The 14394-nt window shown below is 35.4% G+C and overlaps 1 pseudogene; it reads right to left on the bottom strand.

Moving 5' to 3' along the window:
- Positions 1-1304: 1304 nt before the first annotated feature.
- The window catches only part of LOC139707462 (rho GTPase-activating protein 29-like), a 65532-nt pseudogene continuing 52442 nt past the window's right edge, over positions 1305-14394 (bottom strand).

Genomic DNA, 14394 nt, shown 5'->3' on the forward strand with positions numbered 1-14394 from the left:
GATCAAAAAGCAACATCACTATGAACACTTGGCCGCCACAAGCCAGTTATCCCCGTGGTAACTTTTCTGACAACTTCTGCTACATTGTTCCAACATGCCAGAGGCTGTTCACCTTGGAGACCTGCTGCGGATATAAAGTAGGCATTTGTTTAGACCATTATAGAAAACACCAAAAAGTTTGAAAATGTCATAAAATAAAAATTTATACAGATGAAACTAAGAGGTAAAAAACTATCCAATGTATTAAAACTATCTAAAACCTAATAAGATATAACTATATAATTTAAATTATATTATATGACATTATAATTTATACTATCATGATAATATAAATTATATTAATCTACATTACTTGTGATAATATAATTATTATATTATTGTTATTTTTATTACTATAATTTATATTAACATAGTATATAATGTATTATATGACTTATATAATTACATATAATTTAAATTCAATTATATAATAGTATATTAATATAATATGATATTTATATTTAAATAGGCAATAATTTGAATTATATACTTTAGTTATATCTTATTTGGCTTTAGATGGTTTTGATATATTTGATGATGTTTTACCCCTTAACTTCATCTGTATAAACTTTTAGTTTATGACAGTTCCAAACTTTTTGGTATTTAAGTGCATTTTCTTTCTATAATTTAATTGACTACCACATCTAAAAACTGACAATTAGAATGCAGTTAGATACAGATTAGCAAGCTTTTGGGCCATTATATAATTAATATTTATATAAAGTTAACTGCCAATTGAAAAATAAAAGCTTAGATACATACCATATGTATGTGTGTAAGCTGTAACAAAAGTGGTCAAAGATTGACTATAATATTGTATGGGAAAAAATATATTCAAACCCTATAAAGATTTTTCAGGCACTTGCATTCAGAAACATTTTATAAATAAGCACTTAGTTTCACTCCATAATAAAGCTGGTTATCCCCTACCACACCTATTTGTTGAGAACAATATCATATATAAGGGATGCATTTAAGTGGATCATTTTATAGGGAAAATCATTTGAAATTTTAAAATCACAATACTTATTTTATACAAAACTTCAAAAACACAGAATTTAAAGATAATCCCAGTGAGGCGCTATCATTCTATATGACTAAAACACTACCATTCTATATGACTAGCAAACAGGATACAAGGCCAAAAGGCAAAATACATACTTTGGCAATCCTATACAAAAGGGGTTCTGTCAAAACGTTCTTTCAAAAAATAAACACAATACGTAAAAACGAAACAAGAAAAAGAAAAACTGAATTTTGACAACCTACACAAACTGTGGCATTTCAAATTCAAGGTCTTGTAACTCTTCCATTTGTTTTAGCCTGAGTCCCTGGCACATTGGATTCATGTCAGGCCGGCCGTGCTCTTCAGAGTGCTCTTTAGGCTCAGGAGCTGGCTGCAAAGCATAAGCTGATGTGCTGTCTGCCTCTGGAACAGATTTCTCCACATGACTCAGGGGAGTAAGAGCTGTGCTAGGAGGCACTGCTGCTGAAGGTGAAGCTGGTCTCTCCTCAGTCCCCCTGACTTTGCTGGTCGGAGTACGTGGTTTGTAAAATGTTGTCCAGTGATGGGGCTGCAGTGTTCTTGCTGCTCTTGCAGGAGCAAGATGGTAAGAATGAGAGGACCGTCTTTCTGATGCCTCTCTTGCTGATCTGGCTGGCATGTTGGGCTTTGTGGCACCAATGGAATGGTCACCACTAACTCTGATGCTCACTGTCATTTTTTCCTGGAGTGCACTAGGCACAATCACTGCACTCGTGCCAGTTAAGTTCTTTTGTTCATTGTTGTCTCTGAGTTTTTTGTAGAAACTGCTGATCAAAGCCATAAAATTTGGAACAAACAGTAGGAGGGCTATCTTTGCTATTAAGTCCTTCAAAAGCAAGATTCTTGCAAAACTTGTCTGAATTTACATTTCCCACATTTCTGCTGTTTCTCTCACTAGGAGAGCTTGCAAGATGGAACCTATCTACAGACAAAATTGAATGTCCAATCTTGGTGGTTTGTGTATGCCTCTGTATGTCGTTCGTTGCCACATCAGATTTCAAACTAAGTGGTTTTACACATATCATCCATCTTTTGGGATAATGATTCAAGTTCTTTGTTATCTGAAAAAGAAAGATTTTTTTTTAACTTCATGGAGCTTGGTTAGTAACGAAGTGTGGTTAGTTATAAATGGTCACTCTCTCAAAACAACACAGTCTTATATATTTTTCCCAACATGATATTCTTAGTCATCGATGCAGAGGAATTACAAATTCACACAGCATTAAAGGTACATTTTGAATTAAAGCATGACTTTTTAAAAAATTATCTAAATCAATACAATAAATAACCACAAAGCACATCATGTGTTGGTTAAATAAAACAATAACAAAAAAAAAAATAACTCTTCCTGAAGTAACTTGTTTTAATATATTACCTATGAATGAATATTTTCTGGGTTAAGACTGTGCTGATTTCAACAGGCAGACACTAGTAACCGTAGAACAGTAACACTATTCTATAGACCAATCAAAGCCATGTCCTGAATCCCAAGAACTTTGCCTCCTCATTTCATCTGCTTTCCAGCTACATTCTGTCCATACTGAGGGCAATACACCAGAGAGGACTTGGATGCTCTCCCAGCTGATCCATTAATACATGGCAACATCCATTGGTCAAATTAAGGTTGAAGAGCTGTCAAAATTGCCTTTCTGCTACTGGTTCTGGTGACTCCAGATTTACTTCCTTCTCTTTCTCCTCTAGTCTGGTCCCAAGGTCCCTGTTTTCTCACCTAGAACCCTAGCTCTTCACACTCTGTCTTTGCTGCATGTACCCCAGAAGCTCCTGCTGCCAGAAAGGTGCAGCCCTCTGGCCATGATCCTCCTCTCCCTGCTGAGAAACATCAGACAAACTGTGTGCCTTGCCAGTGGTCTGACAGCTTTCCAATGGCCCTGTTCATAGCCCATGGTCCTCATCCCTGCCACCTGGTCCTTCTCCCACATCCTTGGGCAGTGGTTTGCAGACAGGTGCCCACCAGCATCACTTGCAGGTCATCATCTCATCTGACCTCCTTCTTCACCTGAGGCTGCTGGCCTCTCTTCCCTGGTTCCCAGGCACTGCTCCTGTGATTTGCTCTCCTGGGCCCTTCTCCAATTGATAGAAGGGAGCTGAGCCATTGTGGTTGGATGGTAAACACCAGAACATATTTACAGTCCTGCAGAACTTCTAGAACCATGAAGAGTGCAGGCTCTGCAGCCAGCTGCCTGGGTGCTGGCTCAGCTCCTGCTCCAGTTCTGCCCTGTGCAAGTCCATTGCACTAGCCCTACCTGCCTTCCTCTGTCAAGACTGACTCCTATGTGGAGATATGTTGGCATGTGGTCTTAATGATCTACTAAGGAACAGGCTTAGAATTACCTGGTATGTAAGGAAAACTTGACAATATTTAAACACTATGTATTGTTATTACTATACCTAGTTGGGATTCCAATTTCCTTGGACAGTGAAATAAGGTTACATTTAGGAATGAGACAGGATGAGGTTCAAATCCTGAATCAACAATAATTTAGGGACATGACCCTTGGCATTATTTACCTTCCTCAGACTGTTCGCTATGGCTTAAATGAGGCCAAGGTTCATAGCACAGAAGTGCTAAAAAGATCAAATCAGGTAAATGGAATCAGTGAGTCCAGTGCTTTTCTTAGCAGATAAATAATTGACTCCCTTTGTTTTCAGACTTTGTCAGGCTACATTCATTGATATTTAATTAATTTTGACATCAAATTTAACATATATTGCTATATTTTGAAAAAAATGGAATTTAGCTCCAGTAAAGGAATAACAAATGGAAGCTTTTTGATCACCTTAACAGAAACCATTCACTGAAATAAAATTAACAAAAAAACAATGAACAAAAGGACTGCGGCCAAGAAAATGGAAGACATGTGTGCTTAATGTGCTAAAGATAGGCCACAGGTAAAGGGACATCAAAAAATTTTAGGAGTCTATTTTTTTGAGTTTCAGGAGTCCACTTTATTTCTGCCTTGACTTTAATTGATGACAAGAAGTAAAACTAAGAGCATGCTACAGGGACACTGCTACATCGATGTTCATAGCAGCACAATTCACAATAGCAAGACTGTGGAACCAACCTAGATGCCCTTCAATAGACGAATGGATAAAAAAAAATGTGGCATTTATACACAATGGAGTATTACTCTGCATTAAAAAATGACAAAATCATAGAATTTACAGGGAAATGGATGGCATTAGAGCAGATTATGCTAAGTGAAGCTAGCCAATCCCTAAAAAACAAATGCCAAATGTCTTCTTTGATATAAGGAGAGTAACTAAGAACAGAGTAGGGTCGAAGAGCATGAGAAGAAGATTAACATTAAACAGGGATGAGAGGTGGGAGGGAAAGGGAGAGAGAAGGGAAATTGCATGGAAATGGAAGGAGACCCTCAGGGTTATACAAAAGTACATACAAGAGGAAGTGAGGGGAAAGGGAAAAATAATACAAGGGGGACAAATGAATGACAGTAGAGGGGGCAGAGAGAGAAGAGGGGAGGGAAAGGGAGGGGAGGGGGGATAGTAGAGAATAGGAAAGGCAGCAGAACACAACAGACACTAGTATGGCAATATGTAAATCAATGGATGTGTAACTGATGTGATTCTGCAATCTGTATATGGGGTAAAAATGGGAGCTCATAACCCACTTGAATCAAAGTGTGAAATATGATATATCAAGAACTATGTAATGTTTTGAACAACCAACAATAAAAAGTTTAAAAAAAAGAAAAAAAGAAGTAAAACTAAAAACAAATCTCAGAAGGAGAACAAAAAAACATTTATGAATTCCAAGATATCTCCTTACAAGAAAGAAACAAAAAATGATATTAATTTAAATGACATTCATTAAACTTTCTCAATGGCTATCAAAGTTAACTTGTAAAACCTTGAAGTTTGAACTTCCTTAACTTCATTCACCTTGTTTTTAATCGAGACTTATTTGCAAAGTTTGAAAATATGTAAACATATATAGTACATGACCACTCACCAATGAGATATGCATCACATATTTCCAATGCATTTTGCTTCCATTCTGATTCCTCAAATGATGTAGCTGATTCAAAATTTTCACTTTCACTATCTGCAGTGTGGATATCCTATTAATGCAAAAAAAATTTAAACTGAAAAAGCAAAATACACCTCAAAATAAACAGTTCAAAGACTGCTAAGTTATTAACATAAACATCACAAAGTTCTGATGTAATTCTATAATAATCAAAACTCACTTCCTTTGAAGAAAAATATTGTGACTTTGTGGAATGTTCTGGTGATATCACGGGTTTGGAAGGACAGCTTTTATCCACCAGAGGTGAAATAACACCTGTACTACATGTAACATTTTGTGACTCTAGGAACTCATCGAAGATCATCTATGAGTTGGTAATGAGGAACTCTACCAACAGGGCCTGATTGGCATATGCAGCAAGGGAGGAAGAGATAGTAACAGGAGCCGTTGCAGGTCTTGGCCTCATGAGACATGGTCCAAATACCACCCCCAAGTTTTTTGAATTCATCAGGTTTTCTTCAGAATGGTCTACTACCCTGAAAAGAAGAACACATAAAGTATATGAGATTTGCCCATTAGAGGTCCTTAATGGTAGTTTACTATGGATTGAGAAGAGTTAAGAAAACACGGGCTATAGAAGTCTACAAAACATTTGTCAAGGGTCAAATTTGGTGGGTCTAGGGAAAGAATCATTTGTTTGATCATAATACCACACACCAAACTGAGTTTCAGATTAGGATAAAATTCATGTAAATAGAAGGAACTACTGAACTCATACCAGCAGAAGGAAAAAAAATACCCCTTAAAAAAATTGCTCCATCTTTGTATATACTCCCAGTTTCTGGAAACTGAAACATCACTGTCAATTTCTCTCACAGCCCACAGTTAGTTTTCTTTTTACAAAAATATTTTCAGTTAGTTACTTTTATTTTATTTATTTTTTTATGCAGTGCTGAGTATTAAACCTAGTGTCTCACGTGTGCTAGGCAAGTGTTCTACCACTAGTCACACTCCCAGCCCCTGATAGCTAGATTTCTAGCCTAGATGATTCTCTCCCCTGAACATCTCTCTGTTCTACTGCCACTATCGATGTTCTGGTTTTACTTCAAGCACTGGCTGCTTTTTAGTTCTATGACTATTCAAGGAGATCTGACGCTATCATGAATGGGGTAGTTTTCCTAATTTCTCTTTCAGAGGATTCATCACTGATGTATAGGAATGCATTGGATTTATGGGTATTGATTTTATATCCTGCTACTTTGCCAAATTGATTTATTAATTCTAGTTTTCTAGTGGAGTTTTTTGGATCCCCTAAGGATAGAATATCATGTCGTCAGCAAATAATGATAGCTTGAGTTCTTCTTTCCCTATTCATATCCCTTTAATTTCTTTCATCTGTCTAATTTCTCTGGCTAGAGTCTCAAGGACTATGTTGAATAGAAGTGGTGAAAGAGGGCATCCCTGTCTTGTTCCAATTTCTAGAGGAAATGCTTCCAATTTTTCTCCATTTAGAATAATGTTAGCCTTGGGTTTAGCATAGATAGCTTTTACAATGTTGAGGTATATTCCTACTATCCCTAGTTTTTCTAGGGTTTTGAACATAAAAGGGTGCTATATTTTGTCAAATGCTTTCTCTGCATCAATTGATATAATCATATGATTATTTTCTTTAATTCTATTAGTGTGATTAATTAATTTATTGATTTCTGTATGTTGAATCAATCTTGCATCCCTGGAATGAACCCCACTTGATCATGGTGCGCTATTTTTTAAATATGTTTTTGTATGGGATTGCCAGAATTTTATTGAAAATTTTTTGCATCTATGTTCATTAGAGATATTGGTCTGAAATTTTGTTTCCTTGATGTATCTCTGCCTGGTTTTGGTATCAGAATGATACTAGCTTCATAAAATGAATTTGGAGGGGTTCCCTCCTTTTCTATTTCATGGAATAATTCAATGCCCTTCAATATATGAATTGATAAATAAAATGTGGTGTATATATACACAATGGAATGTTACTCAGCATTAAAAGATAATTAAATTATGGCATTTGCAGGTAAGTGGATGAAGTTGGAGAATATCATGCTAAGTAAAGTAAGCCAATCCCAAAACACCAAAGGCCAAATGTTCTCTCTGATAAGTGGATGCTGATCCATAATGGAGATGCTGTTGTAGGAAGAAAGGGAAATTTTTTACTGGGTCAAGGGGAAGGAGGTAAGGGAAGAGGGCATGAGGGCAGGAAAGATGGTGGAATGAGACGAACATCACTATCCTAGATGCATGTATGACTGCATATTTGGCGCAATTCTATATCATGTACAACCAGAGAAATGAAAAGTTGTGCTCCATTTGTGTATAATGGATCAAAAAGCTTTCTACTGTCATGTATATCTGATTAGAACTAATAAAAAAATTTAAAATAAATTTTTAAAAAAGGAGATATGAATTACAGAAGGCCTCCCCTCCAATGCATTTTTCATATTGCTATCAGAAAGATCTATCAGGCAAATCTGAGCATGTGAAATTCCTGATTCCAAGTCTTTAGTGGGTACAGAAATAATATGGTCAACTCATCTGCCAGGTACATAGATTTTCTATCAGGCCTGTAGGTAGCTCAGTTCCTGCTACTTCTTGCTATATTATAGCCTAATGAAATTATATTTTCCAAATGTAAAATATTTTCTTGTGTCTCCATGTCTGTTACCCTCTGCCTAGTATGCTCTTCTGCACATTCTCTACCAAATCCCACTCAGTTCTTAAAATCTGACTCAAGGGCTTGCCTCCTCTGTTTTACCCCTAATCCCAAACTTCCTCTGCATGCCTTCATGCTGTGCACAGCTACTAGAAAAAGGATGACGCTGTACTGTGGTTATATACAGATCTGTCCCCCAAGATGATGAGCCCACAAAGAGAAACCCTGTGTTTCCATGCTGGTTTGCCCAGCCAGAGCCTGGCATAAAGGGGGCATCTGAGGGAACAGTGTTGGCTGCATGAACATATATTCAATGTCTCCGTTTCCCAACACAGAATAAAAATATCATAAAAAATGAAACAATCATTTTGAAAACAATATCACAACAGTATAAATGTACTTAATACTATTGCACTGTACAATTTAAAATGGTTAAGACGGTATAAAAATTCATACCGTTTAAGATGTATGATAAGGTAATGAAGACTGTTAAAATTTGATGTTGGCAATTGTCTTAGAAGGACCTTGCTTTTTTAGAAGAATTCGGTTTATTTTTACACACATATTTGGGTATGTTTTGTCCTTAGGGTTATCATTTTTGGTATCTTGCTCTTCATTAATATGTTGGATCTCTTGTGCAAGGTCCATAAATTCCTTGTACCATGGGAATAAAATCAATGGTTCTGGGAGCTAAAGAAATAAAATTACATTAAAAATTACATTACATTACATTAAAAATATCTCTTTTTTTGTTAAAAATCAACAATTAGTGAGAGTTACTCAAATGATTTTTTTTTTATCATTTCAGTGTACCTATGGCTACTTGATGTCCTATATTATCTGTAGAAGGTTTGGGTGTTGCCCTGTGATCAGTTTGTATCCTCACCACTCTGGGGTTTGAAGCAAGTCACTTAACCTCTTGGAGCTTTAGGTAATAATGAAGGCTACTCTCTAACACTATTGAAAGAATTGAGCAGTTTCCCACATAAAAGTCTTGGACATACAAAATTCCTAAAACAGAATGCAAGTTTATCATATTGGACCCAATTCATCTCCTCTCCCTTACTGGCTAATAAAAGAAATAAAGGATGACACATTATGAGACTTATAGTCATTCAAAGGTATCAACCTCCATTTCTCAGTTGAGGTATCTGTAAAATGTGATTAAAGAGTTATCAATACTTTCCTGAAATAACATTGTAGATCCAGCAATTAATACTTAATTTCTTTCTCTCCTGTAACCCCACTAAAATACAGTAGGCCAATGAGGACTAGGAAAATAGAGAAAACATAAGCAAAAATTCACAAATAGAAGAGCAGATTAACAAGTCCTGATGCAACAGTTCCAAGAAAGCTGACCCCTTATCATTCAACATGATTTTCAGAATCCTAAAGGGACTTGGACAATAAGTATCAGGTCCTCTGACCTTGGGGTAGGGTGCAGGTGGGCCAGCTGAGACAGCTTAGCTCTCTATAGAATCCTGTCTCTACTCCATGTTCTCGAGCAATCTCCTTCCTAAAAATCTGGAAATGTTTTCTCTGGGCAACATGATACAGAGGCTCTCTGAATGGGGGCAATGCCAAACCTAAGGAACAGAGAGGTGACTGTCTGAAAATGGGGATTTGTTGGCTGTATGCACACTGAATGCACAGATCCTGCAATCATCGTTCCCACCCTGGCTCCCACAGTATTGGTACCATACATCTAGGCAAGGAAAACCCTTTTCCAGGGGGGATCAAACCAGTCCAAGAGCAGGGAACTAGAGACATGTAATCAGGCATATATCAAACGGTCCATCTAGATCACTTTATAATAAAGTTCCAAGTTTTTTTTTTTTTTTTTTTTTATGATGGTGGCCAATTCAACATTTATTTTTTTTAAAATTTTTTATTGTTGGTTGTTCAAAACATTACAAATTTCTTGACATATCATATTCCACACTTTGATTCAAGTGGGTTATGAACTCCCACTTTCACCCCATACACAGATTGCAGAATCACATCAGTTACACATCCATTGATTTACATATTGCCAAACTAGTGTCTGTTGTGCTCCGCTGCCTTTCCCATCCTCCCCCCTCCCCCCTCCCCAAGTTCCAAGTTTTTAAAAAGCCTTGATGTGTTCAAGAGCTTCCAAAGAGATTTCAAGTCCAAAATCTAACATAACTAGACATAATTAAAGACAAAAATCAAAATGGGTATAAAAAAACAAATTGAAGGTCTAAAACTATGCTGTCAATATGCTGACCACTAGTCATATATGGTGAAAAAGTACTGGAAGTACAACTGATCAAAATTAAGATGTGCTCTAAATGAAAAAAATAGATACTAGATTTCAAATACTAAGAGCTCAAATATAAATCAATAAATAAATATCTCATAATTTTAAAATAATATTCAAAATGTTAAATAATATATTAAAATTAACTTTACCTATTTTTAAAATTTTATATGGCTATAGAAAATTTAATGTTATATATGAGGGTCACATTGTATTTATACAGAGGGTTTAGAGGCTAAATAGAGAAAAGAACCCTTACAAAAAAACTATGACTATCCACAGGAAAATAACATGATATAGTCATTTTAAAAAAATGTTATCAAAGGAATAGAAAATCATAATTCTTGAAAATTAAAATATGATCTCAGGAATGAAGTAATTTATATTAGTCAAGAAGATAAAGCTGAGGAAATGTCTTAGAAAGTTATTGAAGAAAGAAAGAAGAAGAATAGAAGAAAGGTAAGGGAACTAGAGAACCAGTATGGGTTATTGAGTATGCAAACAAGAGCTTCAACTAGAGAGCACAAAGAAAGAGGGGGAAATGGGCAATAAAAATCAAGAAAAGTTCAAAGAACTAAAGCACTGACAACTATCAGAGCTCATGGAGTGTCCAGAATAGTGGATGGAAATATATCTACATCATTATTCACCACTGTAAAATCTTAGAATAATGTGGCATGGGAGAGATTCTATTAGCTATAGAGGGACAAAACAATAGGCACAGAGTTAGGAATGAAATAAGATGGATTCACTGTGTGAACAGAACAACAACAACAACAAAAAAACCTTGCCTTCAAAATTCAGAGGAAAAAGAATTTCCAGCCTACAATACTAAAAAGTCCCACACTATCTACACTAGTCCATTTCTGTCAAGACAGTAGGAAAACATTTACAGAGAACAGGTTTCAAATATTTAATCCTACTTAAAGGACAAACATAACCAAAACAGAATACCCCCCAAACAAGGAAAACAGGAGAGGTGTTCCATCATGAAAGAGAGGACAGGAGAATGATCTCAGGATGACAGCTAATAACCAAATTAAAAAGGATCTTCAAGGGAGCAAAAGAACAACAGAGAAGGACAGATCAAGGACTTATCAGCATGAATCTATCATTATCTCTTCATTTTCACCCAGGGATAGATGCTAGCTGGATCTGACCCAAATCATTTTGTACTTGGCTCATGACAAAATGCCAATTAAGTTCCTGTAACTCCTGTGTAAGCCACTGCCTAAAGCCAGCAACATCACTTCACTCCACAGATGTGTGTGTGTGTGTGTGTGTGTGTGTGTGTGTTTACCTATTCCCACAAACTGCAGGTATAACAGTGAACATAGAAAATGACAATATAGGACAGCCCACTCCCTGACCATATTTCTCCTAGACTTCTAGTATCCACCTTATAGGAAGAGTTATGCCTGATGCCCCAAATATTATGAACTTCATGGCCTTGCCTACTAACCTCTCAAAATAGCTATTTTGAAACATCACTGAAGGCAAAGCTAGACTATGATCTAGATACTGTCCTACTTATTGAATATTCCTAACAGTGTGAACACTGGCCTTTACTTATACAGATACATTTATGCTTTTAGTCAGTGTTCTAAAAAAGATAACAAAAACTTAATGAGTGTTATTTATTCCTGTATGTTTATCCCTTTAACATGGTTAGGAGGGACCTCCAAGATGGAGTTGGGAGGCTGCAACATGGAAGAGGTACATGGAAGTCTTGTACAAGGAATAGTAATATTTTATTTTCTTAAGTTGAATTTGGTTTTATTATTGTTGTTCTTTAAATTGTACGTATATTTTATATACATCTTATGATCTGTACATTAATAATGAGAAAAACATCAATATGGGAGTATCAGTGGAGTGGAGTGGGGAGATAAAGGGAGGAAAAAAGAGGACCAAAGTAGAGTGAGTCAGATCTATGCATGTATGAAATTGTCAGGATGAACCTAGCTACTATGTATAAATATAATGCTCTAATCAAAAAAATAGAAAGACATCAACATAATCTGTGCCAATGAAAATATATGAAATATAAAATATATTTTTGCTCTTTTTATTTGATGTAGTTTACAATAAAAACTTTACCTTTCGAAGGTATAATTTTAAGGCTTCACAGATGTCATGTGAATTAAATTCTGACATGTCTACCAAATGCATTCCATTCTCCAAAGCTTGACACAGTTTTGCAGTTTTTGCTTTGTTTCCACTGACACAATAAATTCCCTTGAATAGAAAAAAAAAATGATGCAAAATTCTATTTAAGTACAAAGGGCTAAATTTAGACATCTAAACATATTTGATGTATCTCCTTCAATTTGTATTAGTATTTTAGGAAAAAAAAAGTTTAAGTCAAATAAATTAACATTTCCCAAATAAATGTGAATAAATTCAGTTATTAAAAACTGAGAGTATTGATTTTCTTAAAGTCTCTTTTTCATTAAAACAAATCACACAGGCATTATGTTTTAACAACATACCTGTAAACACAAGGCTCTCTTTTCAATCTCTGAAGCACATATTTTGAGTATAAAAGGAATGCCATCTGGCTCCTTTTTTGTAACTCGTGTGAATTCTGCTCCAAATAAGTGTGTTTTCCCCAGAAGTTTCCGGTGACCGCAAAAGATAACTAAGTTTTCCATATATTTATGATGACAAACAAGGAGACACTACAAGAAAATGATATTTTAAAACTGATTAACTCACCCTAAAACTATTCAAAACTAAGCAAACTACAGCCAGACTAATAACAACAAAAATGAGTTAAAAAGTATTACTTGTGGTTTATGAAATACATTTAACAGTAAAACAAAGTAGAAAACTATAGAAGATAAACTGTGGGACTTTATTAAAAATGTACTGGCAGAGCCAGGTGTGATGGCATATGCCTATGATTCCAGCTACTTGAGGGGTTGAAACAGGAAGATCACAAGTTGAAGGCCAGCTCAACATAGAAAGACCCTCATTTCAAAACACAATTTAAAAAGGGGTGGGAATATCGCTCAGGGGTAGATTGCTTGCCTGGCATGCACAAGACCCTGAGTTTAATTCCCAGGAGTATAAACAACCAATTTATATATATATTTAATACATGTGTGTGAATACATACACATCTCCTAATAAGTAAAACCATAACAAAAAAAGTATATAGCAAAAAAATAAGGAGGCCAATGTGATTCCAAAAAGGTCTTACCTCCTTACATTTAACACCTTGGAACACTACAATGCCTTCACAATATCTGCATTTTGAGGGGGATTTCAATTTTCGGAACTTGTGAGTAACAGCTGCCTTTGACATCAATGGTTTCTTAAATGCTCCAAGGGAACTGGGTTCTTATAACAGAAATATAAGAAGGGTAAAATGACAAAAAAAAATATACTACATGATATTGTACTTGGAATAATTTTTAGACTTTGAGATTATTCATATATTATGGAAAGCTGTTATTTTGAGTTTTTAACATGAAAAAAAATCTCCTTTATAGATCTCTTTTATAAAACACAAACTTTTACTTAACATTTTATTCATGAGTAAAAATCACCATCAAACCAATAAAATTTTTAAGATACTATGGCATAATGTTTTTAGAATCAGCACATTTAAGCCAGGAACAATGGTGTATGCCTGTGATCCTAGTAACTCAGGGGGCTAAGGCAGGAGAATCACAATTTTGACGCCCACCTCAGCAACTCAGTGAGACACTGTCTTGAAATGAAAAATGAAAAAGGCTGAGGATGGCAGCTCATTTGATAGAGTATTCTGGGTTCAGTCCCCAGTACTAGGAAAAACAAGAATCAGCATATTTATACTTAATAATATTAACATGCCCTTTACACAGTTGGTAAGTATGTTCATAGGTGGCATATGAATGCTATAAATGTTTCAAAGAAATACAATTACATGAGGCGAGTATGTTAGAATTATTTACATTAAGGATAAAGCTCCTCTTAATTCATTATAAAATTACAGGCAATCTAGCTTATTATATTTTAATATTATATTGGTATTACAGGTATCAAATGTACAAAATTAATTTATGAGAGTCTAATTTGAGTCACTAAGGTAACTGACTTTACTTTTATATATTTCGACACCCAAAACATTCCTTATTCTCAAGAAGTACACTGAATCTGCTCTTCCTGCTTGGTTTCTTATACTCTTTCTTTCAAAGGAGATTTCTCAGACTTTCTCAGGCATGCTTCCTTTTAACAGTAAGTCATTGTACTGGGTTTATAAAGAAGACCAGACCTAGCCTGCTATTTTAATACCATGCCAATACATCTCAGATCTACTAATTTTGTTGCTATTT

Source organism: Marmota flaviventris, chromosome 10 (genome assembly GCF_047511675.1).
Source record: "Marmota flaviventris isolate mMarFla1 chromosome 10, mMarFla1.hap1, whole genome shotgun sequence".
Taxonomy (NCBI): Eukaryota; Metazoa; Chordata; class Mammalia; order Rodentia; family Sciuridae; genus Marmota; species Marmota flaviventris.